The 23,287-nt window shown below is 45.5% G+C and overlaps 2 long non-coding RNA genes across 2 annotated transcripts; both read left to right on the top strand.

Moving 5' to 3' along the window:
• Window positions 1-1,628: 1,628 nt before the first annotated feature.
• Window positions 1,629-3,696, top strand: LOC148119561 (uncharacterized). The gene is made up of 2 exons (XR_015735109.1): window positions 1,629-2,789; window positions 3,243-3,696. It is a non-coding gene; the product is annotated as an uncharacterized LOC148119561 (long non-coding RNA).
• A 3,836-nt stretch (window positions 3,697-7,532) lies between these two features.
• On the top strand, window positions 7,533-10,998 carry LOC146891446 (uncharacterized). Its single transcript, XR_015735108.1, has 2 exons — window positions 7,533-7,661; window positions 8,867-10,998. It is a non-coding gene; the product is annotated as an uncharacterized LOC146891446 (long non-coding RNA).
• The last annotated feature ends 12,289 nt before the right edge of the window (window positions 10,999-23,287 follow it).

Genomic DNA, 23,287 nt, shown 5'->3' with positions numbered 1-23,287 from the left:
AGAATCAACACTTCATGTAATCAATAACTGAAAAGGAGTCTACTGTCGTGGCGGGAGCTTAAAACCCCAGAGCTGGGGAGGTGGAGATCAGCATATCCCCAGGACTCGCTGGCCTGTCAGCCTAACCCAGTTGGCAAGTTCCAGGCCGTGAGAGACCCAGTCTCAAGTTAAAAATAAAACACAAAAATTTTAAAAAGGTAAAGATCATCTGAGTGAGGATGAAAGACCTGGATAAATCCAGATCCCCCTAGCAGGAAAAAAATAGAGCCAAAAATCTAAGCAGGGAGGGAAGAATCAGAAATCTAGGATTAGCCGGTTCAGTGTTTCAGGAACTAGCTGAAGATAAAGTTAGATTGTAATCTTAAGAATAATCTTGAGAAACAGGGAGTTTCCCCCCTTGTGATTATCATTGGTATTTTTGGGATACTGTGTTTCAGGAACTAGCTGATTATAATCTTGAATAACCTTGAGGAACAGGGAGTTGCCCCCTTGTGATCAGCACTGGACCTCCCTACCCCTTTCAGATTACTGGGCTGTGGTTTCTTCCCTTAAAAACCCCTTCTCCCAGCTACTCAGGGTCGAACTCTTCCCCTGCGTGGGTTCTGAGTCTCGGCTCCAGTGCACTGGTACTAACTCGATTAAAACCTCATGTGATTGCAGTAAGGACAGTCTCTCATGAGTTACTGGGGGGGTCGTGTCATCCCGAGGCTTGAGTGAGAGTCTCCCCAAATTGGGGGTCTTTCAAGGAACCCATTTGTCCTCTGTCTGTGTTCTCACCAAATAAACACAAAATTAGCTTTCACTAGCTAGTCTTCAGTTTTCATGTGTTTTAAAACATGCTTGCATGATGAATATATGGTCAATCCAAGTAATAAACATGTTTGACGTCTAAAGAAAAAGAATTAGTGTAGACAGTTCATGCTTCTTCTCGTGAACTCTAAGCATACAGTTGCATAGTGGTCTCTATACTACAGCTGTGTGCTGACAAGAGACGGAATTAGTTCAAAGTCAGTGTTAGTCTTCTGCTGCCACTTTAAGAACTAACCACGCCCACCCCAGCCACTTTTGGACCTCCCCCGCAGCCATCTTCTCTCTCTCTCTCTCTGGTGCATGTGTGCTTGTGTGCGTGTGTGTGCGCGCGTGCGCACGTGCATGCGTGTGTGTGTGTGTGTGTGTGTGTGTGTGTGTGTCTTTGTTCTCTCTATGTTTGTCTATGTTTTTCTTTCTTTAAGTAATAAATGTCTAGCTTTATATATAGCCTTATGTCCATTTACTCTATCGTCCACCACCTGACTCTGCTGCGCGCCCAGCGGGGACCCTGACTCCCCGGCCGCATGGCGCTGCCACTTGCAGCTGCTCCGTGAGCTGCCCGGGACATCCCACCATGGTATTATTTTTAAAAGAACAAAATTTGGTGCCGCGGACTCAACAGATTCACCCGCCAAGGGCCGGTCCTGGCTTCACATATCGTCCGGGACTCTGAGCTCCAGTTTCCGGGATTGAATCGGAACCGAGGACTTCTCAACCCCACCAACTGCCTGGACTCCTTGCTACAAACAACACCGGCTTCTGCCTTTTTAACCCGGGATTGACCGGTCCTCCCGGTGTTTCTGGGCTCGGGATGGCGTACGGCTTGCATCCTGTTAAGCCCATGCATTCCCTCACCTGGTGGCCCGAGGCCTCCAGTCTCCTTCTTCCTCTTTATTTCATTCTGTTCTTCTTTCTCATCTTTCTCACAGAAAAGGCTGATCCGGTTCGGCCTATACCCCCCACACGTGGATTGAGGACGCTCACCCACATGTCCTGGGTGGTCGATGATTATTTGCATCTCACCCTAAACGGGGACCCGTTCCCCATAGGCTTGAGACGCCACAGTTTTTGAGGAATTTTCACGGTCTTGACCTGGAAAAGCAAGTCATACCAGCCTAAATATGCCTTAAATTATCTGTTTATATGGGTTTTTCACGATTCAGACTCTGCATAACAACCAAGCGGCCCCCGGCTTTTAAAATTCCCGTGGTCTTTCCATTCAAGCCACAACACGTGGCCGCTGCCATGTTCATTGGGGTCAGGTGACTTTATCGCTAGATTCACTGAGAGCCAGATCACGCCACCAGGCCCTCCCACTGTTATGTATGTCCCGCTTTCCCCTCCCCCTCCTCAGTGTTCACTGAAATCCTCTCCTTAACTGTGATTACAGGTGTTTTGCATAGTGACGTGCTTTCTGATAGGGCCCATCAGAAACATACACTTTGCCTAATTCCTGTTCTCTGTATATAATGATTGTTCATTTCATCTCGTTTCAGACTACAAAATCATAAACTGGTATGGACTTTTAAGCTGTTTTCTACCATTGTCAGTTCTGCCACTAATCTTAATGTTACAAACAGTTTTTTTTCTTTCTGTCTGTCTTTTTACAAATGTGGATCTTACCTATTAAAAGTCAATACAGTCAAGCTCAAACCCAATCTTCCAGACAGATTCTATACTGCAGCTACACCTAATAATCAGCCCTCAACTGCTCAGAGATCTGGGGAATGCGATATTAATTGTTTAATTATTTAAAAAACTTTTCATAACAAAAAGAGACAGGTTGGCTCCTAGCAAGCACTCTGTTTCCTCAGAGAAGACAGAAGACAGACGGTCACGTCACTGACCACCATCCATCTGCAGTTTGCTTCGACTGCCAAGCGTTGACCATTGGGCAAAGACTGCCTTTCACCTAAACTGGAGACCTCCAAATGTGGACAGGATCACTGAAATCGACAGCCTAGCTGCCCAGGGTCAAGGTAGGCCTGTCTTCCTAAAGATTTCTTGGTCCACAGGGTCTTCAAAAGCCTGGCAGGCTCTACATTAAACAACAAAGGTCAATGCAACCTTCAGCGACCAGGGAGGACCAAAGAGTAGCTCTGGGTGCCAACCAAGTAAGTTCTCTGTCATTTTTTAATCAGTAACTCAAGTAAAATCTTATCTTTCTCAAAGATCTCTGACAGTCTGATAGCTGAGAGGTTTTGCCAGGTTGTCTCATCAAATAAAAATACTTTTCATTATAATTTCTGTTTTTACAAACCCAAGGAGTTCTTAATACAATGTATATGCCTAAAACTTCTGTTTTTCTTATAAGTTCCAGGGAGCCAAATTTAAAAACCCACCGTAAACAGGTCAGATACAAACCTCTCAATTCCCTGGTCCTAAAATTTTTTCTCAGTTTAACTTTATCCTCTGTTCTGCCAACACCCTAGCCAGGTCCAAGGGACACCAGACATTTCCATGCCACAGACACCTGTCCTGTCAGAAACAGAGACCAACTATGCCAAGATGTGACCAGCACCCAGCTTCTCTCGGATCTCCCTCACCCCCACACCCCCCAAAGACGATGCCCACAAATCAGCCGGAAGCAGTCTTGAGAATTCGCCGCCCCAATTCCTTCAACCTATAATGCCTAACCTACTTTTTATTATAAAAAGGATCCGGGAATGTTAGTCTTCTGCTGCCACTTTAAGAACTAACCACGCCCACCCCAGCCACTTTTGGACCTCCCCCGCAGCCATCTTCTCTCTCTCTGGTGTGTGTGTGTGTGTGTGCGTGTGCGTGTGCGTGTGTGTGTGTGTGTGTGTGTGTGTGTGTATGTGAGTCTTTGTTTTCTTTATGTTTGTCTATGTTTTCCTTTCTTTAAGTAATAAATGTCTAGCTTTATGTATAGCCTTATGTCCATTTACTCTGCCGTCCACCGCATCCAGCCGCCTGACTCTGCCGCTCGCCCGGGGACCCTGACTCCCCCCGCCGCATGGCGCTGCCACTTGCAGCTGCTCCGCGAGCTGCCCGGGACATCCCACCATGGTATTATTTTTAAAAAGAACAATAGTCAGTGTAGGAAGTTTGGGTACAATTCTGGGTCTCTAAAATCTAGCTTACCTTACAAAACCACCAACACACAAGATTTTGGTTTTTATAAAGGAAGTGAATAATTTCCTGTGACCCAAATTCCCTGATTTTTCTACCTTAGTTTTCTGAGTTAAGTAAAGTACCTCCCTTCAACCAAAACTTCCTCTAAATTTAAAAATGCAAGCATATGTATGTCTAAATGCATTGACAGTCATAGGTATATTTTGAAGGGGGCTAATTTTATGCAATTGTTGTAATTGTGGAAATCATAAGCATGTGTGTTAAAATAATTGTGACTTTCATACTGGGCTATAGCTCACTGGTGGAATGTGAGCCTAGCATGTACAAGACTCTGGGTTCACGCCACAGTAGGGTGAGAAAATTAAACCAAAACCTAACTGTCATTTTCAGATCCTCAACTAACCTTAATAATTTAAATAAATTATAGATAAGTTTTGGATGCATGAAATCTTTCCAAGAAACACACAAAACACTGTTCACTAAATATAATTTACACTTTTCTTTCCTAGAATAGCAATACATGTATTATTATGTATTAATACAATGCACAAATGTATTAGAGGGTCCTCTGCTATCTTAAATTTGCTGGTTTAGTATGTAGGGGATGCTCATGAAACAAACTAGATTAATAGCTTGTGGTTTTCTGTCTTCTCACTTCTCTTCATCCTCAGTTTCTTATTTTGTTAAAGATGATAATACCTTAATCCCAGCACTTGGGAGGCAGAGGCAGGTGGATCTCTGAGTTCGAGGCCAACCTAATCTATAAGAGCTAGTTCCAGGACAGGCTTGAAAGCTACAGAGAAAACCTGTCTCAAAAAACAAAAACAAATAAAAAAAAAGATGATAATATAATTGATTAAATATATAAGATTATATATCTGATATGTCATAGAGAAAATGGAAGGCAAGTGATAGTTACTATGATTTACCGCCTTCTCCCATGCAAAAATATCCTTCCAAGCTGGAGTTCAATCCACTTTGTGAGACATTAAGAGCAAAGAACCAATGGACTTGAAGTTAAAAATAATAGAAAGTTTCCATGTGAAATGCAGGAGCTCCTGGGTAAAATGATGGGCTAGAGGGTGTCTCTAATGCTGTCTCTGTGTGATTACGAGAAGGCAAGCACAGTGGAACATTAACAGGGCCATCACACCTGGCATTTACTCTGGAGCAATGGTCACTTAGGCCTCGGAATTATCTCTGTAAATATCAGTGGTTGTTATCTGAGATTTATGCAGTTGCTCTTTCTGGGGATTTCAGAGTCTTAGCATAGCCTCAGTCATAAAACCTGGAATTCTTATAATTGACAGTGTTTGCTTAGGTAATGGTTCCTTAAGACAACTCCCAGTTCAGGTAAGAGACATTGGTCCGCGGGAAATGACTTGCTAAATGGATTCTTGTGTATCTATAAACAAAGCTGCTGCAGAGCTCTGGTCAGTGGGTCCTTGAGGCTGATTCCTCCTGCTGCTTCTGCTGAGCCTAAATTCATTCTGCAGTGTCTCTTTCTTTGTCTGACCTGCATAGCTCAGAGCACCAAGGGGAAAGAGTCAGAAAAAGAAAAAGTCGACTTTGCCACAATAGTGAAATAGAAGAACATAGAAACCCCCAAAAGTGAAAAGATCCTGGCAAGGATGGAGAGACCGTGCCACTCAGAAGTCAGGCGTAACACAGCCTGGGGTTCAGACCTCTAGCAAAGGGGTGGGACAGAGACCACTTTTCAGGGTAACAGAAAAGTCAGGCAGTCCCACCCCCAGGACAAGCCCACAGCCTTCTAGACTGCAAATGAGACAGGGTTTGTTGCCACAGTGACTCCTCCCATGGTGAGGACAGCGGTAGACAAATACCAACGTGCCACACTGTGTGACTTAGAAGGAAGAAGTGGCTGCTCTTCCAGAGGTCCTGAGTTCAATTTCCAGCAACTACATGGTGGCTCACTACCACCTATATTGGGATCTGGTGCCCTCTTCTGGTATAAAGGCATACATGCTAATAGAGCACTCATACATAAAACAAATAAATACATCTTTAAAAAGTTTAGGATTAAAAATATCACCACATAATAATAAAGGGAACAATTCACAAGAAGGTTTAACAATTATATATATATGCACCAACTGTTGGAATATGTGTAATATAAAAATGGGGGATTATTTGGGGTTACTAGGGAGACCTACAAGAATTTAACTTTCTGATGCACTGAATAAAGTTGGCTATTGCATGAGAATTTAATCCACCTCATTTTTAGGTCCTGCTCTCCCAGATTCATGCTGCCACTAGAGCGGTAAACAAGATATACGAGAAAAAGAAAAAAATCTAAAATAATCAATACCACCACAGAGACCTTTGGAGCAGTATCAGAAGCATTGAATTGATGTCAGAAGGATTACAGGGACAAAAGCAGACTGGGACAGAACTGTACAATGCCAGCAAACTGCCCAAATTTAATGAAAATTACACATTTACAGATTCGAAAAACCTTGGTGATTCTCAACCAATGTAAGAAGTCCATGCCTATTGATGTAACCGTGTCATCCCCGCTCCCAGCATCCCAGGAGAGGCTGAGGCTGGAGGACCACACCTCCAAAACCTTCCCGGGCTGCAAACAGTTCAAGGCCACCTGGGGCAACCTGACAAGGCCATCTCAAAATAGCATTGTTTCAAGGGAAGAGTATGCAAGACATATAGCTCAATGACTTACCTTGTATGATAATGACCTAGATTCAAGTCCCAGGACCACAGGGGTAAGGGACAACTGAGGGAGGGAAATGCAGGAAACCATGCCTTAACCCTTGGGGGAGTGGGGTGGTGGTGATTGGTTTGTTTTCCTAACCTGGAAAACTCAATTCAATTCTTGTGATAGAGAAATAAGTCATATAATTCATTCCTACAGAATACTGCTGGGCTGGAGAGATGGTTCAGTGGTTAGGAGCACTGATTGCTCTTCCAGGGGTTCAATCCAAGCAACCACATGGCAGCTTACAAGCATCTATAGTGGGGTTTGATGCCCTCTTCTGGCATAAAGGCATACAGGCAGATAGAGCACCCATATACATAAAATAAATGAACTTAAAAAAATAATAATACTGTGAAAGTGCTAGAGACATGGTTGCTCTTCCAGAAGACTCTGGTTTAGTTCCCAGCACCCACATGGTAGTTTACAGCCATTTGTAACTCGAGTTTCAGGAGATTCATTGGCCTCTTCAGGAACTAGGCACGCACATGATATACAAACATACAAGTAAGAAAAACACTCAAACACATAAAACAAAAATTTAAAAAAAGAATTCTGTAAAATTCTTTCTCCTCATGATTCCATTATCTTCGCTACCTGGGAAATGTTAGGGATATTAACAGGATTCTAAAATTAAACTTTGCACAGTTTAGGCTTCAGAAGCGCTTGGATCTTTACGGCCTAGTGCAGCGGTCAGCAAGTTTTTCTGTGAAGAATCAGATAATAAATAATGTAGGCTTTGTAGATAGTGTTCTAAGAAAGGGCCAGATAGTAAATTATTTATTTAGACTTTGCAAATCCCTCCTCCAGTCTCCTTCCTGGTGCGGGAGAATTGTCTGTATTCTGTCAATCATGTTTTAAATAAACGCTGATTGGCCAGGCAGGAGGTGTAGGCGGGAAAACCAGACAGGAAGTGGAAATGATGCATGGAGAGCAGGAGAATTCTAGGAAGGAGGAAGCTTATTCCTCCCACTCCTGCCCAGATCACCGAAGCCGCAGGATGTGAGCTGCCCCACTGAAAAAGGTACTGAGCCACATGGCTAACATAGATCAGAAAAATGGGTTAATCAAGATGTGAAAGTTAGCCAGTAAGAAGCCTGACCTAATGGGCCAATCAGCTTTATAACTTACAGAAATCTCTGTGTGGTTGATTTTCTCTGGGGCCTGCCGGCTGGGGGAACTGAGCGGGACAGAAAATCCCCAACAAACAGGCCCCCTCAGGTTACACCTTCCCAGAAGGCAGTGCGGGCAAGGTGCTCTCTGCATGTGTTTGGGGGCCCAGGCTCCATTAGTTTCTCTGGAGCAAACCTTTAAATGCTGCCACCTTTGGGAGGGGGGATGAGGCGTGGGAGAGGAGACTTGGGGATCTGTCTGCGTATGTTCAACATACCGCCCTTCACACACACAAACTCTCTCTCTCTCTCTCTCTCTCTCTCTCTCTCTCTCTCTCTCTCTCTCTCTCCTTCTGATATAGCTGGGGCACAAATCACGAATCCTGGGCCCTTCCGGAGTTTGTCTTTTTCTTGTACCCCCCTCCATGGCGTTTAGCCGTCGCTTTCTCCGGGCTCCCAAGCCGGTCCCCACCAGTCCATCTGGTTTTCAGCTCTCAATTTTTGAAAGTCTTTCTCACCTTTCATCTCACTGTCTCTCCATCTGCTCCACTCTCTTTATTTTCTTAGATCATGAGCTTATTCCTTTTAGTTTTTAGTACCCTCCCCCGCGTATGTGCGGCTTTGTGTATGTGGGGAGAGGGTGGGTTTCTGTGTGTCTGTGTGTGTGTGTATATCAGTGCCTCTCTCTCTCTCTCACTCTGTGTGTGTGTGTGTGTGTGTGTGTGTGTGTGTGTGTCTATATAGCTCTGTGTGTGAGTGTGTGTGGAACCTCTGCATTCCAGCTGCGAATCACTGGGAACTCAGGACTACTTGGGAGTCCTAACTACACACAAGCTTCTGCTTGTGTGTATCAGGAAGCTTCTGCTAGGTTGGTACTCTGTCTCTTGGCCTTCTCCTGCCTTCATGCTCCCACCCTCAGGGGCTCCTGCTCCTCCTCATTCCCCTCTCCTCTGAAAGGAGTTTCTCTTTTCTCAGGTGCCCCTGCTTTTACTGGGTTCATGGAAATGCTATAGATAGGTAGAACTGGAGTGTCAGTGTATGATTTGGATCCTCACTGGTTCATTGTCCAAATATTAGTCCCACTTAAGTCCCCTGCTTATTTCTATTTCCACCACAGGATACGAGCCTCGGGTGGATGCTACTCCCTCATCTGGTCTCCTTACTGCCGTATCTTCTATCTATAGCACAAGGCCTGTAACCAACAGATACAAAGAACGAAGGAATGAGAGAGAAAACTGAAAACCGGGGAACAATGCTTATTTCACTGGCACTGGGACTCTAAGCAAAGTCTTAAGGATGGGATTGGCAGGTGGTTCAGTGTCTCCAGGCACTGGGATTGTAATCATGGGAAGCAGCAGCCTGCATCATCCCCACCCTCGATAAGAGCTATTAAATCGGGTCTCAGCTGCATGCTGTGTGGTAGAATCCACTACTGTAAATATTCAAGTCCATAAAGTAGCCTCCTGAGGAGAACTGAACAGACATCGCCAACCTAAGGCAGCCAGCCTCTCCACTCCATCCTCTTAGTCATGATCTCTTGCCTCTCCCCCCGAAATTGGGGCTCTTTAGTCAATCCAGTGACCTAGCATCTTGTAAACCTTTTCCAAGAATCTCAGTTCTGGTCTGGATAACTTCATCCCCTGCAAAGATCGTCTGTAACGTTACAAAACCAGTGTTCCTGCATTTCTACTTCTGAAGGATAAAGATTACTACTATAGAACATCACTTTCATATGTGAAATTACCATTTCCATGAAAAATGGGTGAGAAAAAAAAATGTTGGTTGTCTCCCTAAAATCTCAGGGGCTGAAGCCACAGCTGGAGTCGAGTCTCCTGCGTCAGGAAGGGGCCACTGAATGCACAGGTTTCTTGTCAGAGGCTGACCCGGCCAACTTGCCCTCTGCTAGAATAGAAGGAACCTGATGTCCGACATGTCATTTGGGAGCTGTCACTCAAAATGTTTAATAGCTCTCGTTCAAAGGGCAGGCACAAGACTTCCCTTATTAAAAGTCATACCCAGAATCCTACAGGCCTGGTTACCAAAGAGTGCTGAGGGTGTGGTGGCTAATTCCCACCACCAGAGCAATCCAGAAGGTGTTAAAGGAAACAAAAGAGCCTGGATGTAGTGCCATGAGGATCAGGGACATTTTACTCGTGGTATTTAAGAAGACTCAGAGTAATTATGTCACCGTCGTTTTTCCAGAACTGACCATCAGGGAGCAGATCATTTAAACTGTACAGAAAAACTAAAGAAGTCCTGAGGCAGGGAAGGGACACGGAGAACTGAAGTAAAAGATTGGGCGTATTTTTCAAGCTAACAATTTTAATGCTATCACACAAAAAAAAAAGGTTCTAAATATACTTCGGTGTCAACGGTGAGATTAAATTGAGAGACTGTATTCCACCTGGAAACCTGGAAACATATCTAGGCAAGAACCCAGCCTGGGAGGAGTTGACAGAAGCTGAACAAGAGGAAGAAACTGAGCCATCAACCTATAGCACTGACTTCCCCAGGTTAGTGTTGAGGAGACTCGGACCCTCATCTGATCCCACACGCCAATACTCAAGGAACAAACAGTGTAAGTTTTATGCTGTCACATATAGGCAACCAGCTCCCTAGAGGTCAGAAGTCAGCAGTGGAACCCTTCAGTGCTCCTCTGAAGGGAGCCTGCCTCTAGAACCTTCTCTCTGATCTCCAGCCACCTCACACGTCTCAAGGGTTGAACCCAGATTCAGTCTCCACGTCTGTGCCCACTTTAATCTGTATGTCCACTCTCTCTCCCACCCTTCCCTATCTCTAGGCTTCAAACCAAACCCTGGCCTAAGAAAGCTCAGGGTGAGTTTATGGGATAACATCTCCTGTCGTACCCATCCGTACCCATCCTTCAGAGATGTCGGTTGTCCAAGCCACTCTCTATTGGGAAATGAACCCAAATTTCCCCACACCACAGATGTTAGTGTAATGGTTGTTCTGTCTCTTTAAGAGACAAGCCATGCCCACTCCCTCCCCCATCCGCTGAGGCAGACTGATCTTCAGCTTCCAGCCTGAGCTCACTCTCTTTTCTGTCTTCTTCTCGGAGAGGCAACTTTGCTTCTGCCTCTCTCCCCACTTCTCCGCTTCCCCCTCTCTGTCTCTTTCTCCTCTTCTCTCTCTCTCTCTCTCTCTCTCTCTCTCTCTCTCTCTCTCTCTCTCTCTCTCCCCCCTTCTCCCTTTCCCCTCCATAACCCCCTGAATAAATATTCAACCTCACTCTGCATGTCATGTCTATCCATGTCTCTGTCTCCTACCCGCCCGCCGTATGTTTCCCTGCCTGGGACCAGCCATTCCCCCGGGGAACAGCAGCTGTCTCTGCCTGGGACTGACTGCTCCCAGGGACTGCTGTCTGCCGCCACATGGCCCACTACCACCATTTGGGACCTACAGCATTTCTGCTGCCTACTGCCACCGGGGATCTTGCACCTTTTTTAAAAAATCATAAAAGTTAGCAGTTCAAGTAAGGAGAAGAGGTTGGGCTTCAATTTCTTCCAACCCTGAGGATCTGTAGAAGGCAAGTGACAGACTTCCAGTAACTGTAGTGTTCTATGATATCAGGAAGATGATTACCATAATTTTTCAGTTAAGCTTATGCATCTTTTTTGTATCCTAACCTAACCACTGTTCGATTTCACATAGACCAGAAACTTGGCACACACACAAAAAGATACTTAATAAGACTAAACAAACAATTTAAAGGGATAATAATAGCAATGAAATTTCAGGTGGTTGTTCTAGGTTTATAAGTTTCACTATAGTGTCTTCATTACCCAGGTTTCTGTTACTGAAATTATCAACTTAGAGAGAGGGGAGGTTTATTTTGTCTCCCAGCTTCACAGGATAGAGTCTATACTCAGTTAGCCACATTGGTTCTGGGTCCTTGTCAAAGCAGAACATCACCGTTGGGAGGATTGCATGGCAAAACAAAATCACTCATCTCAGCACTAGGAAACAAAAGGGGAAAAAAGAAGAGGCCAGGGTCCTACAATCTCCATAGTAGGTGTGTCCCCAGTAACTTAAAAACCTTCTGCTTGGGTCCACTTCTTTTTTAAAAATATTTTTATGTATTTATTATGTATACAGTATTCTGTCTGCATGTATGCCTGCAGGCCAGAAGAGGGCACCAGATCTTATTACAGATGGTTGTGAGCCACCATGTGGTTGCTGGGTATTGAACTCAGGACCTCTGGAAGAGCAGTCAGTGCTCTTAACCTCTGAGCCATCTCTCCAGCCCCTTGGGTCCACTTCTTAAAAGTTTCCACTGCCTTCAAATGGTGCCCAGATGAGACCAAGTGTTTAACACCAGGACCTTTAGGGAAATTCCAGATTCAAGAAGTGATAGAGGAATGACAATATTACTAATATGATAATAAGCTAAGTAATTCTTCAAATGTTTTATATTAATGGATATGTTTGTCTTAGTTACTTTTCTATTACCATGGCAAAACATCAAGACCAAGGCAACTTATAAAAGAAAATATTCAATTTACAGCTTGAGGTGAAAGTCCATGACTATCTTGGTGGGGAACATGGTGTTGGAACAGTAGCTGAAAGCTCACATCCTCATTTGTAAGTGGGGGACAGGAGAGCTAACTGGGCTTCCAGCCCACCCTCAGTGACACGCCTCCTCCAACAAGGCCACGCCTCCTAACCCTTCCCAAACAGTTCCGGCAACTGGGTACTAAGTATGCAAATATATGATTCCATGTGTAGGCCATTATAATTCAAACCACCACAATATTTTAAAATTAAATATGTAAATATAGTTAAAATTTTCATTTTAAGTATAAACAGCTGGTCTACACTAGACTATCTCTATAACAAAATGCTACTCTATATATTCCAGAAAATTTTTCTAAATGTGCACTCATCATCACTCCTTGGCTCGCTATCCCAGCCTAGCTCATTTTAAAATGTGAGCCCCTCCACCATGATAGCATGAGCCCCCAGTCTACCCTAGCAGACAGGCTCCACGAGAGAAGGAATTCCTGGGCCTTCACTGCTGTATCCTAGCTCCAAGAACAATGTTTGGTAACTGTGAGTCACTCCCTAACCATCGCAGAATTAATGAACGAAAATCTGTGTAAGTCTTTTAGTAGCTGTAGTTACGTTTCCTGTGTGAGTCTCTGTGTCGGTATGTGCATGTCAGTGCCAGCACCCACGGAGGACAAGCTGGCTCTCCAAGAGCTGGAGATACAGACAGTTGTCTTTACAGACAGTTGTATAAGCCACCCAAAATGGGTGCTGAGAATCTAGCCCAGGTCCTCTACAAGAGCAACTCTTAGCCATGGAACCATTTCTCCAGCCCTGTTCTTTATCCAAAGACAGGTATACTTATGCAGTTAAGCGGAAGCAAGGAAAATAAACTGATTACACATATTTTCTGGAGGAATTTTTAAAACTTTGTTTATTTTATATGCATGGGCATTCCGTCTACATTTATGTTCATGTACCACATTCATGACTGCGGAGGCCAGAGAGGGTGTTAAATTCTCTGGGCCTGGGGTAATGGGCGGCTGTAAACTGCCATGAGTGCTGGGACTCGAACTTGGGTCCTCTGGAATTACAGTGCTCTCAACTGCTAAGCCATCTCTCCAGCCCTCTTGCAGAGTTTATGACAAACACTCACAGTAGATGTGTTAGGTTCTATACTAAGCGCTTGACTTACAAACACTTTATGATACGGCCCCTCTGGTGAGCTTTCCTTCTAAAAACCTGGGAGAAGCAGACATAAAGGAGCTCAAAGAGGTGAGCAATCCTGTTAGCTGGCCATAGATGATTTCATTTTCAGTTTAGTGAAGCCTGAGTCAACTTCATGTGTTGTTCTTGACGTTCTAAATCACAAAGGACCATGCTGGACCTCCTGTGATCTGTCTTCTCAAAATAGTGAGCAGAAGGGCTGCTCTGAGGTTTGGGGCTCCTCGGTCCTGGTGTGCACTGCAGCAGCTCTGAGGTTTGGGGCTCCTCGGTCCTGGTGTGCACTGCAGCAGCTCTGAGGTTTGGGGCTCCTCGGTCCTGGTGTGCAGTGCAGTCACTCAGAGGTTTGGGGTTCCTCGGTCCTGGTGTGCACTGCAGCCGCTCAGAGGTTTGGGGTTCCTTGGTCCTGGTGTGCACTGCATCAGCTCCGGTGTTTGGGGTTCCTCAGTCCTGGTGTGCACTGCAGCCGCTCAGAGGTTTGGGTTCCTTGGTCCTGCTGTGCACCGCAGCAGCACTGAGGTTTGGGGTTCCTCAGTCCTGGTGTGCACTGCAGCCGCTCAGAGGTTTGAATTCCTTGGTCCTGCTGTGCACCGCAGCCGCTCAGAGGTTTGGGGTTCCTCGGTCCTGGTGTGCACCACCACTGTCCTGCTGTGCACCACCACTGTCCGACTGTGCACCACCACTGCTCAGATTCTCCCCAGATGACAAATGGCAAGCAATGTAGTCATGCTGCCCGTGTCACAAGGCTATGGAGAGGGAGCATTAATAAGTGATTACAAAATTCTTTGTAAACACAGGGTACCATAGAAATGCAAAACATCGACAACAACAGTAATTACTTCTAATTGCCACCTCTATTCTGTGTGCAGCTGTCTCTCAGAACCCACTTGGAGAGTTTAATCATCCCGATCAATAAAGTCACCTCCCTCCCTCCCAGACCTGCCTAACAAGCTGTCCTTGTCTCTTTCTACCCCCCACTGGCTATCCTCCTCTGTGTTTCCCCTTTCCTTCTTCCAGATGGTCAGCAAGGGCTAAACACTAGTATTAATGTGGAGGGTCTGCTTGAGCCCTCCAAATCCCTCAAACACAAGTGGGTGTGAGGGCACAGATAGACTGAACCGCCTCCCCATCCCTATCCACCCCCATTCCCATCCCTACCCACCCCCACCCCCATCCTTACCCACCCCCCACCCCCGCCCCTTACACAGGAAAGGAAAACTTCCTCTTACAAAGCTCACAGAAGATTTTGTTTTGATTTTTTGTTTGTTTGTTTGTTTGTTTGTTTTTCAGAGTCCTACGATTCACTCTGCCTGGCCTGGAGCTCATTCTGTAGACCAGGCTGCCTTGAACACGCACAGATCCGCCTGCCTCTGCCTCCCGAGGGCTGGGATTAAAGTGTATGCTACCCTGCCTGGCTTACAGTATAGATTTTGAATGTCCCCCAAAGATACACATGTCAGTGGCTTGGGTTTGGATCTGTTGCTTTACTGGGCAGTGGTGGAATCTTCCTGAGGTGAGGGCTGGTCGGAGGAAGTTAGGCCACCGGAGGGATGCTGTGTTGAAGGGGCTAGGGGACCCTTGCCTTCTCCTGTTTCTTTTTTTGTTTCCTGGACATCATGAGGTGAAAGCTCTCTCCCTCCACATGCTCCTACAATGGGACTCCACAGGCCCAAAGCAACAATGCCAAGTGACCATGTATTGAAACCTCTCAAAACCGTAAGCCAACATAAACCTTTCTTTTTTTTAAGATCCTTTCGGGCATTTTGTCCCAGTTGGCTTCTGGTAACTGTCATGAAACACTGGGCTGACAGATGGTTATTTAGTTAACAATGTAGGTCACTGAATAAATGGAGCAGTCCTAACAATGATCATTTCAACATTCTACATTCACGTATGTTCTGTCTATGTCTTCCCGGATGGCTGCAATGGAAATCATAGGGCTTGAGAACTACAAAGCTATTTATTCTCTGGTCAGCCAAGCAGTCCGCTCAAGCGCTGCCCATCATCCTCACCTTGGCTCTAGTCCCTCCTGCAACGGTTGAAAAGTTGTCACAACGGAAATGTCTGTCCTTCACTCACCAGGCTTTCGCCTTTTCCTTCCTTCAGCCGCATATTCCAGGGGAAACCTAATTTCTTGGTGTCTATTATTTCAATAGTCTGACAGCTACAGGAAAGAGCATGAGTGTCTCTTTAGGACATCTTTGTTCCTGTCAGGAGTGTGACAAGAGCAAGAGATCAACTACAATAATGGTGGCTAGGGGGAAATCGTGCGTGGAGAAACACGTGCTGGTTTCTGCGGGCTGGCGAGGACCCTCCCAGGAGGGGAGCCTTGCAGAGAGGGGAGCCTTGCAGAGAGGGGAGCATAAAGGAAATGGTTTGTTTTGTGTGGGTTTTTTTTTTTTGAAGGGTGGTGTCTCATGACATCTTTGGTGCTGATACTATGGAAATGATCCAACAGACATAACAATAATGAAAAATAATGAAATTAAGGCTAAAAGAGTACAAAAGAAGGAAGAGATTAAGCGACAAGACGCATCTACTCTGAGCTGCACTGGTGAAGAACAGAGGCGCAGCTGTGAAAGTGAAGCCAATCCCCGATCCCTGTGTCAAACACACAAATGCTCCCGCAAAAGGAGAACGGAACCCAGAACCAAGAAGGAAGGAACGATGCCGTATGAGAGGCCCGGCACCAGTTTCTATTGCTGGCATGCTGAAGGACAGCCACTGCGCCTGCGCCACCCTGATGCGTTCCATTACCCGCCGAAAGCAGAGCCTGGGAAGCATGGGGGTGAGTGTGGTCGTTTATTCAGAGGCAGCAGTAGCCAGGACTGCAGAAGCCTTCACTAGGATTCGCACCAAGATAGGCTCCATCCTGTATTTTCTCATCATTAACATTCCCAGCACCTGGGCAGTCTTCGGTCCTTCTCCAGCTTCCTTACTGTAATATCTTTTACCCCAGTGGCCATGAGCCCAGGTGAGAGTTATGCTAAGATCAATCAAGTACATGAGTGCAGTCGGGAACAGAGGGGATGACCACGGGGAACATCTGCCAACCCAGCCGCCCACTCTGATCCAGGACTTATTAACTGCGCCCACGGAACCTTAGTTATTATAACTATAATAACACTTTTCCCTTCACAGGCCCCTTTGGAGAAAGACCCGAACATCATCACAGCAGATCTGTGCCATGGTGTCAACCTTGTTTTTCTTCTAGGTCAAGCCTCTTGCTGCCTTCTCTCTGTCCTTGAAGGTCATTTCATGATTCTGGCTTCTTACATTGGAGCTCTCCATCCCTACGTGATACTAAAGAGCCCAGATCTGTGACTCTTCCTACTATCAGCCTGAACTGGGAAGTACAGCCACCACTGCTATGCCAGTGCCCCTCTCCAGTGTTTCTGCAGTGGCCTGGTAGATGGTGTGTCCCTAGGCTCTCCTATGGAACATGATCAACTGTGCTATTATGATTTCACATGATGCAGTCATTCTGCTTGCCCATTTTCCTCAGTTTCTTTATTCTTTCCACCATCTTTTAGGATGCCTCAGGCACACCTCCTTCCCTCAACATTGGCCATTACCTTTTTAAGCTTCTAAGAAACACTCCATTCTCTTGGGCTCTTAGTAGGACTTTAAATCCTGTGTCAGCAAACACATGTATGCGCGCGCGCGCACACACACACACACACACACACACAACTACCCACAAGTCAATCAATTCTTTTTTTTATTTTTTTTTTTTATACCTGGAGGGACAGCCGTGGGTGCTGGGAACCAAACTCTTATATTTTTGGTTGTGAGCCTAGCCTTTAACGGCTGAGCCATCCCTCCAGGCCAAGTCAATCAATTCTTGATTATCCAATTTTATAGTACCCTTATGAAAGCTCCTTCAAGGGCTGGAGAGATGGCTCACTGGTTAAAATCATCTGGTTGCTCTTTTGGAGGATCCAGGTTCAGTTTCTAGCACTGACCTGGCAGCTCACAACCTTCTGTAACTCTAGTTTCAGGAGATCTAATGCCTTCTTCTGACCTCTGCTGGTCTCTGCAACCACCAGGAAAGCACACATGCACGCTGGAAACACACACACACACACACACACATACACACATAAAATAAAATACATCTAAAAAGTAAGCATCCTGAAAACACAGTCTTGGATATACACTGTCTTGCTTTCATCAATGTATGATAGTCAAGGTTTTTACATCTTAGCATATACAATATCTTTGCTCCCTTACCAGGTAATAGGCCTCCCCTTCTAGGTTATGTTGATGTTTAACCTTACATCATTGGCCTGGCAGGAGGGGGTAGGGCTCCTGAGGGGGAGTTGTACAATGGCGAAAAGGGCAGAATCTGAAACATCTATTAAAATGTCAAGTATTGGGGCTTCCGAAAGAAGAGCAGGCCATGCCTGCAGTCTTGGCATTCAGACGGGCTTCAGAGCCAGCAACCCCAGGAGCATCCCTCCAGATGTCTCTTCCCATATGTCAGGGTCCAGGTGTCTCCAAGCAGGACCCTGAACTCAGCACAGCGGATTTGCTTTGACTGATGACTTAGGACTCTGGAGCCACTAACTCCCAGATCTCTGGGCTGCTTGTCTGTGCTCTCTTTACTGCCATGCATAAGGGTTCTCCTGCTTGGGTTCTGGTTCTCCGTTAGCGGCCCCCTGAGTCTGTTATCTCTCTGGACAGCATCAGTGGGTTCTGGTTCTCCATTAGCGGCCCCCTGAGTCCCGTTATCTCTCTGCACAGCATCAGTGGGTTCTGGTTCTCCGGTAGTGGCCCGCTGAGTCCCGTTATCTCTCTGCACAGCATCATCAGTCAGCTTAGCCAGAACTAGCAAGCTCTGCTGCCTTTGTCTGGATTGCCCCCACACACACCATATGTTCCCGGCAAATGAATCACTGCTCCAAAAGGCAATCCTTCTAACCATGAAGCTTCCCTGATCACTTTCAGAAACGGCACCACCATTGTATGCCAGGGACTAGCCACCCAAATGGGAGCAATCTTTGCCCATCAGGCAATAAGTGAACCATACCCAGAATTTGTTCATAGAATACATTTTCTTGGACCATGTAGACCAAGAAGATATCAAAATGAAATAAGATACATAGAGAGAGACCTCAGAGAGAGAAGGAGAGGCAGACAGACAGACAGACACAGAAAGGAAGGATAAATATTAGACTGCATGTAGTTCTAATAAAAATTCAAGCCGGGCGGTGGTGGCGCACGACTTTCCCAGCACTCGGGAAGCAGAGGCAGGTGGATCTCTGTGAGTTCGAGGCCAGCCTGGTCTACAAGAGCTAGTTCCAGGACAGACTCCAAAGCTACAGAGAAACCCTGTCTCGAAAAACCAATAAATAAATAAATAAATAAATAAATAAATAAATAAATAAATAAAAATTCAACAAGGTCATGGGAAATCCTCGTGCCAAAGTGGCTGTCAAATATGTGCCTACTGCTGGGCAGTGGTGGCACACGCCTTTAATCCCAGCTCTCAGGAGGCAGAGGCAGGCAGACCTCTGTGAGTTTGAGGCCAGACTTGTCTACAGAGTGATTTCCAGGACAGGCTCCAAAGCTACACAGAGAAACCCTACCTTGAAAAAAAAAATGTGTCTAAGGAATAGTCCTGCCAAGCATCCCTGCTTGAAGCCCTCTCATGCTGAGGATGACCCACAGAGAGCACGGCCTTTGTGTAAACAGTGAATTCAGAGCGTGTCACGCTCAAGCTGTCAATGAATCATATACCATGTGATATGAGTGCCTTTTCGTGGCTGCCACAAGACTTCACAGAATTCTCTTGAATATTAAATAACATACACAGAATGTTTGGTTTTATCTAGGATGTAGAAACCACACAGATTTTGTTGGTTGGTGGAATTATAATTTTTATTAATAGTCAGTGCCTGTTCCATTGAGAAGGCATTGTCTCATGGTTCCAACCATGTAGATGTCACACCATAACATCCTGACACCTTAATTTCTATGTTGTCCACCAAGAATTTTAACTTTTGACATTCTCTCTCTCTCTCTCTCTCTCTCTCTCTCTCTCTCTCTCTCTCTCTCGTTTATTGTTGTTGTTTTTGTTTTTGTGAGACAGGGTCTCACTTTTTAGAGTGGGCTGGCCTCGAACTCACCCTGTAGACCAGGTTGGCTTTGAACTCACAGATATCTGCTTGCTTCTGCCTCCTGGGTGCAGGGATTAAAGGTGTGTGCCATCATGCCCTGCTGGCTTACTTTCTAAATGACACTATTTATCTAGTAAGAGTCTACAAGCTAATTTCCATATTCACTCAAAGATATGCATTAGCTGTCTCACAGGTTTATATGAACAATTTTATATTAATCTAGCAAAAACCAGTTTACTACATACCTAAAACTAGACTTCTAATGGAGCACCTCTGGCCGTGTGTAAAAGCGCCTTAAGACGCATACTGGAATTCAATAAGCGCCGACAGTATCACTTTACAATAATGGTGACATAGCGGTGGTTGAAGAAGGTGCTTTTGGAGAGCTAGGCTAATTGGTGACTTAGGCTGCATCCTCAGCAATTAAGGGGCTGAGATAGAAAGATGGCTGCATTCAAGGCCAGCCTGGGCTTCATAGGAACTTCCAAGCAAGTCTAGGCTAAAATAGAAAACTCTGTCTTTAAAAGGCAATTGTACACCAAGCAGTGATGACCCATGCCTTTAATCCCAGCACGCAGAGGCGGAGGCAGATGGATCTCCGTGAGTTTGGGGAGTAGGAACTTATTGCCACACGCAATGTGGGGCCAGGAGGAGCTGCACCGGCGCTAAGACAACATTTGTAATGGAAACAAAGAGAATAAGAAACTTCCAGAAGGGAAAAAAATCATCTAAAGTTAGTCATTAATTTATTCTAGTGGGTAAGGAAAAGAAATTAAAAAAATAAAAACTCCCAGGTCCTGAGAAAGAAAATGGACCAACTGGGAGTATTAAAAGCCAGGCGCTGTCTGCTTTGGTTTGGTTTTAATACTCCCATCAATCACTTGCTCTTCTTCTAATGGCAGCCCCCTCAAAGACCCACGCAAACAAAATTGTTACAAATTAAAATAAATTTAGAGAGAAAAAACAGACCAAAGGCATGATATTTCTTCAGAATCAACGCTCAATTTCACCTTTAAAACACTGTGTTTGAGTTATGTGTCTGTGTGTGGGTATGCACACGCGTGTGCTTACAGAGGTCCGAGGCATCGAATCCCCTGGAGCTGGAGTTACAGGCTGTTGAGAGCTGCCACCTCCTCTGTTTCCACCCACCAATCCATGCCTCCTCCAGTTCTGTTTAGGAAAGGGCTGATCTCTCATGAGTAGCAACAAAACTATTAACGGGTGATCATCTCTCTGACCTTTAAGATTCCAATTGTATAAACCATTTCTTCAACATATTTTCTTTTGCTTGAACTGGATTTCTTTCATTTGACAGCTCAGACAGTACAAAGCGAGTTTCAGAGTTCCAGGACAGCCTCAAAAAAAAAAAAAAAAAAAAAAGACCCAACTGCAAGACAAAGGAGCTATATTTACAAACTAACAGTAATCTTAAGAAACACAGAAAACTATACACTATCTTAGCATTCACGTGGCGAAAGCTTGGCGAGAGCTATGTGACAGACATGGTGTTATTTACGAAGTTTAGACCCCAGCACTGATCTGACAACTTTGCCATCTTGTACACTGTAATGACTGACATGTACTAGCACGTACTTTATGTCAATCATGATGCAAAGAACTTTACATGCATCACTTTGATCATTTCACACTTAAGGAGACAGAATCAGGACCGTAAGAACCCATCCCCAACGACACACGCCTGCCAAGTGTGGTTTTGCAGTCTGAGTTCCGATCTCTCACTCCAGACCCCGGTTCTTCACGGGCCCCTGCATAGCCTCTCTTGTGGTCTGTCTGTATCTATGATGTGAAGCTAAAATACTTCCAAAATCTATAGACGTCATTTTCTAAGACTCCTAAGTCCTCTGCTCGCTGGAGTGCTTTAAGACTATTGAACGGTCTTTGTTTTCAGATGCTCAAATACGCTTGTTTCATCTTGTGCCTTGGGGAGCCACATCAGAGAACCTCAACTCCCTTTTAACTCTTAATACCTTATGAAGGCTGAACAAGTGGGTTTGATGGAAACAGTAAACCTCGTATAGAGCCACAAGGAACTCCGAGGTCTTGAGCTGTCTCTTCTCTCTCACGGAATCCCCACGGACAGGCCTGGAAAGTTCAAAGTTCCCCTTTTCTGCTCTTCATGGTCCGTGGTCCAGGATGTAAAAGGAAGACCGAGAGACATAATAAAATAAATCCTCAGCAGACAGATACAGCTCTCCTTCCTCTACCCAGCGCGCTGAGTTTAAGTCTTCACTGTCATTTATGGTCTCAGTGAGAGACATTTCCCACACAGAAGTCCATTAGGCACGTGGGAAACCACGTTAAGTGTGATATACTCACCAAACCCCACTAATGTAAACATTTATCACGATGGAGACATTGGCAAGACACATCTTAGAACTCCCCACTGTCTTCCAGAGCCTGTCCAGTCTGGTTCCTACCTTCAAGCTCGTCTCTGAAATTGCTTTTGAGACATCCCCAGTAACACCCACACTGTTTAATGCACAAGTGGGCTTAATATACACCATTGAAATCTGTCATTAAAACTTTTAAAACTGACTGAGCCTGGTGGCATTTGCCTACAACCACGGCGCTTGGGAGGCAGAGACTGGAGAATCGAAAGGCCCCATGGTAAGTTTAAGCCAGTCTAGGCTACTTAGCCAAAATTGTCTCAGAAATACCACAGCGGGGGGGGCGGGGGGGGGCAGGGACTCGCTATGTAGTTCTGTGGTAGAGCACTTGCTTAGCACGTATAACTGGCGTCGTCTTCAGCATACCCTCTACCCACCCACTGCCCACCCACTCCCCAAAAGAAGACTGTTGCTGACACTCAGCAGGAGCTGAATTCTGTGGCTCCTCTGCTGTTTCTGCCTCCCTCTACCTGATGCCTTCTTCCTGCTTCTGGTCGTTTTCTGGCTTCATGTTCTAGTTCTTTCCCCGCCCGTGCAGCCACTCCTCGGTCTCTTGGAAGACTTTACAGCTTCCCCTAGCTCCTTAGGAGAATGTGTCCTCCATCTCTTCCTACGTGCTTTCTCTCTACATCGCCCGAGTGATCGCAAGCGTAGCCTCAGCCTCAGGAACTGCACTGATGCTCCCAAATCTGTGTCCTCAGCCCTGGCTTGTCTTGTGAACTTCCTGTCCGTATACCTTTCATCTCCAACGAGGTGTGCAGTTGGCTTCTCAGATAGAACACCATCTCCCATGAGTACCTGGACCTTCTCCATCAGGCCACGGCTCCAATAATGACTGTATGGTTCACAGTCTATGGTTCTTGGCCTTGAGCAGCCAGCACTCTTCCATCCCCTCCCCTGCCCCACCAGTACTTCACTTGTCTAGCTTTTGTTCACCTCCCTTCACCTCTACACACCCTCTCCTCTGCATCCATGTGAAACCTCTTCACTCGCACCACTTACCGCAATACAAGGTTGCCATTTCCCGTTTTCTTGTCTATACCTTTGATAGGTTTCAAGCGGGGGCTTTATTTATTGATTTTAATATTTATTATTTCTATTTGTGTGTGTGTGTGTGTGTGGTGCTTGTGAAGGTCAAAGGGAACTGAATTCCTTGGAGCTAGAGTCACAAGCAGCTATGAGCTGCCTGATAGGTATGGGAGCTGGGAACTGAGTCTAGGTCCTCTACAAGAGCAGTAAGTGCTCTCTCTACTCACTGTTCTAAGCTTAGGAGCTAAC

This window comes from Myodes glareolus, chromosome 16 (assembly GCF_982192425.1).
Source record: "Myodes glareolus chromosome 16, mMyoGla1.1, whole genome shotgun sequence".
NCBI lineage: Eukaryota > Metazoa > Chordata > Mammalia > Rodentia > Cricetidae > Myodes > Myodes glareolus.
This window is presented reverse-complemented; position numbering and strand designations above follow the sequence as displayed.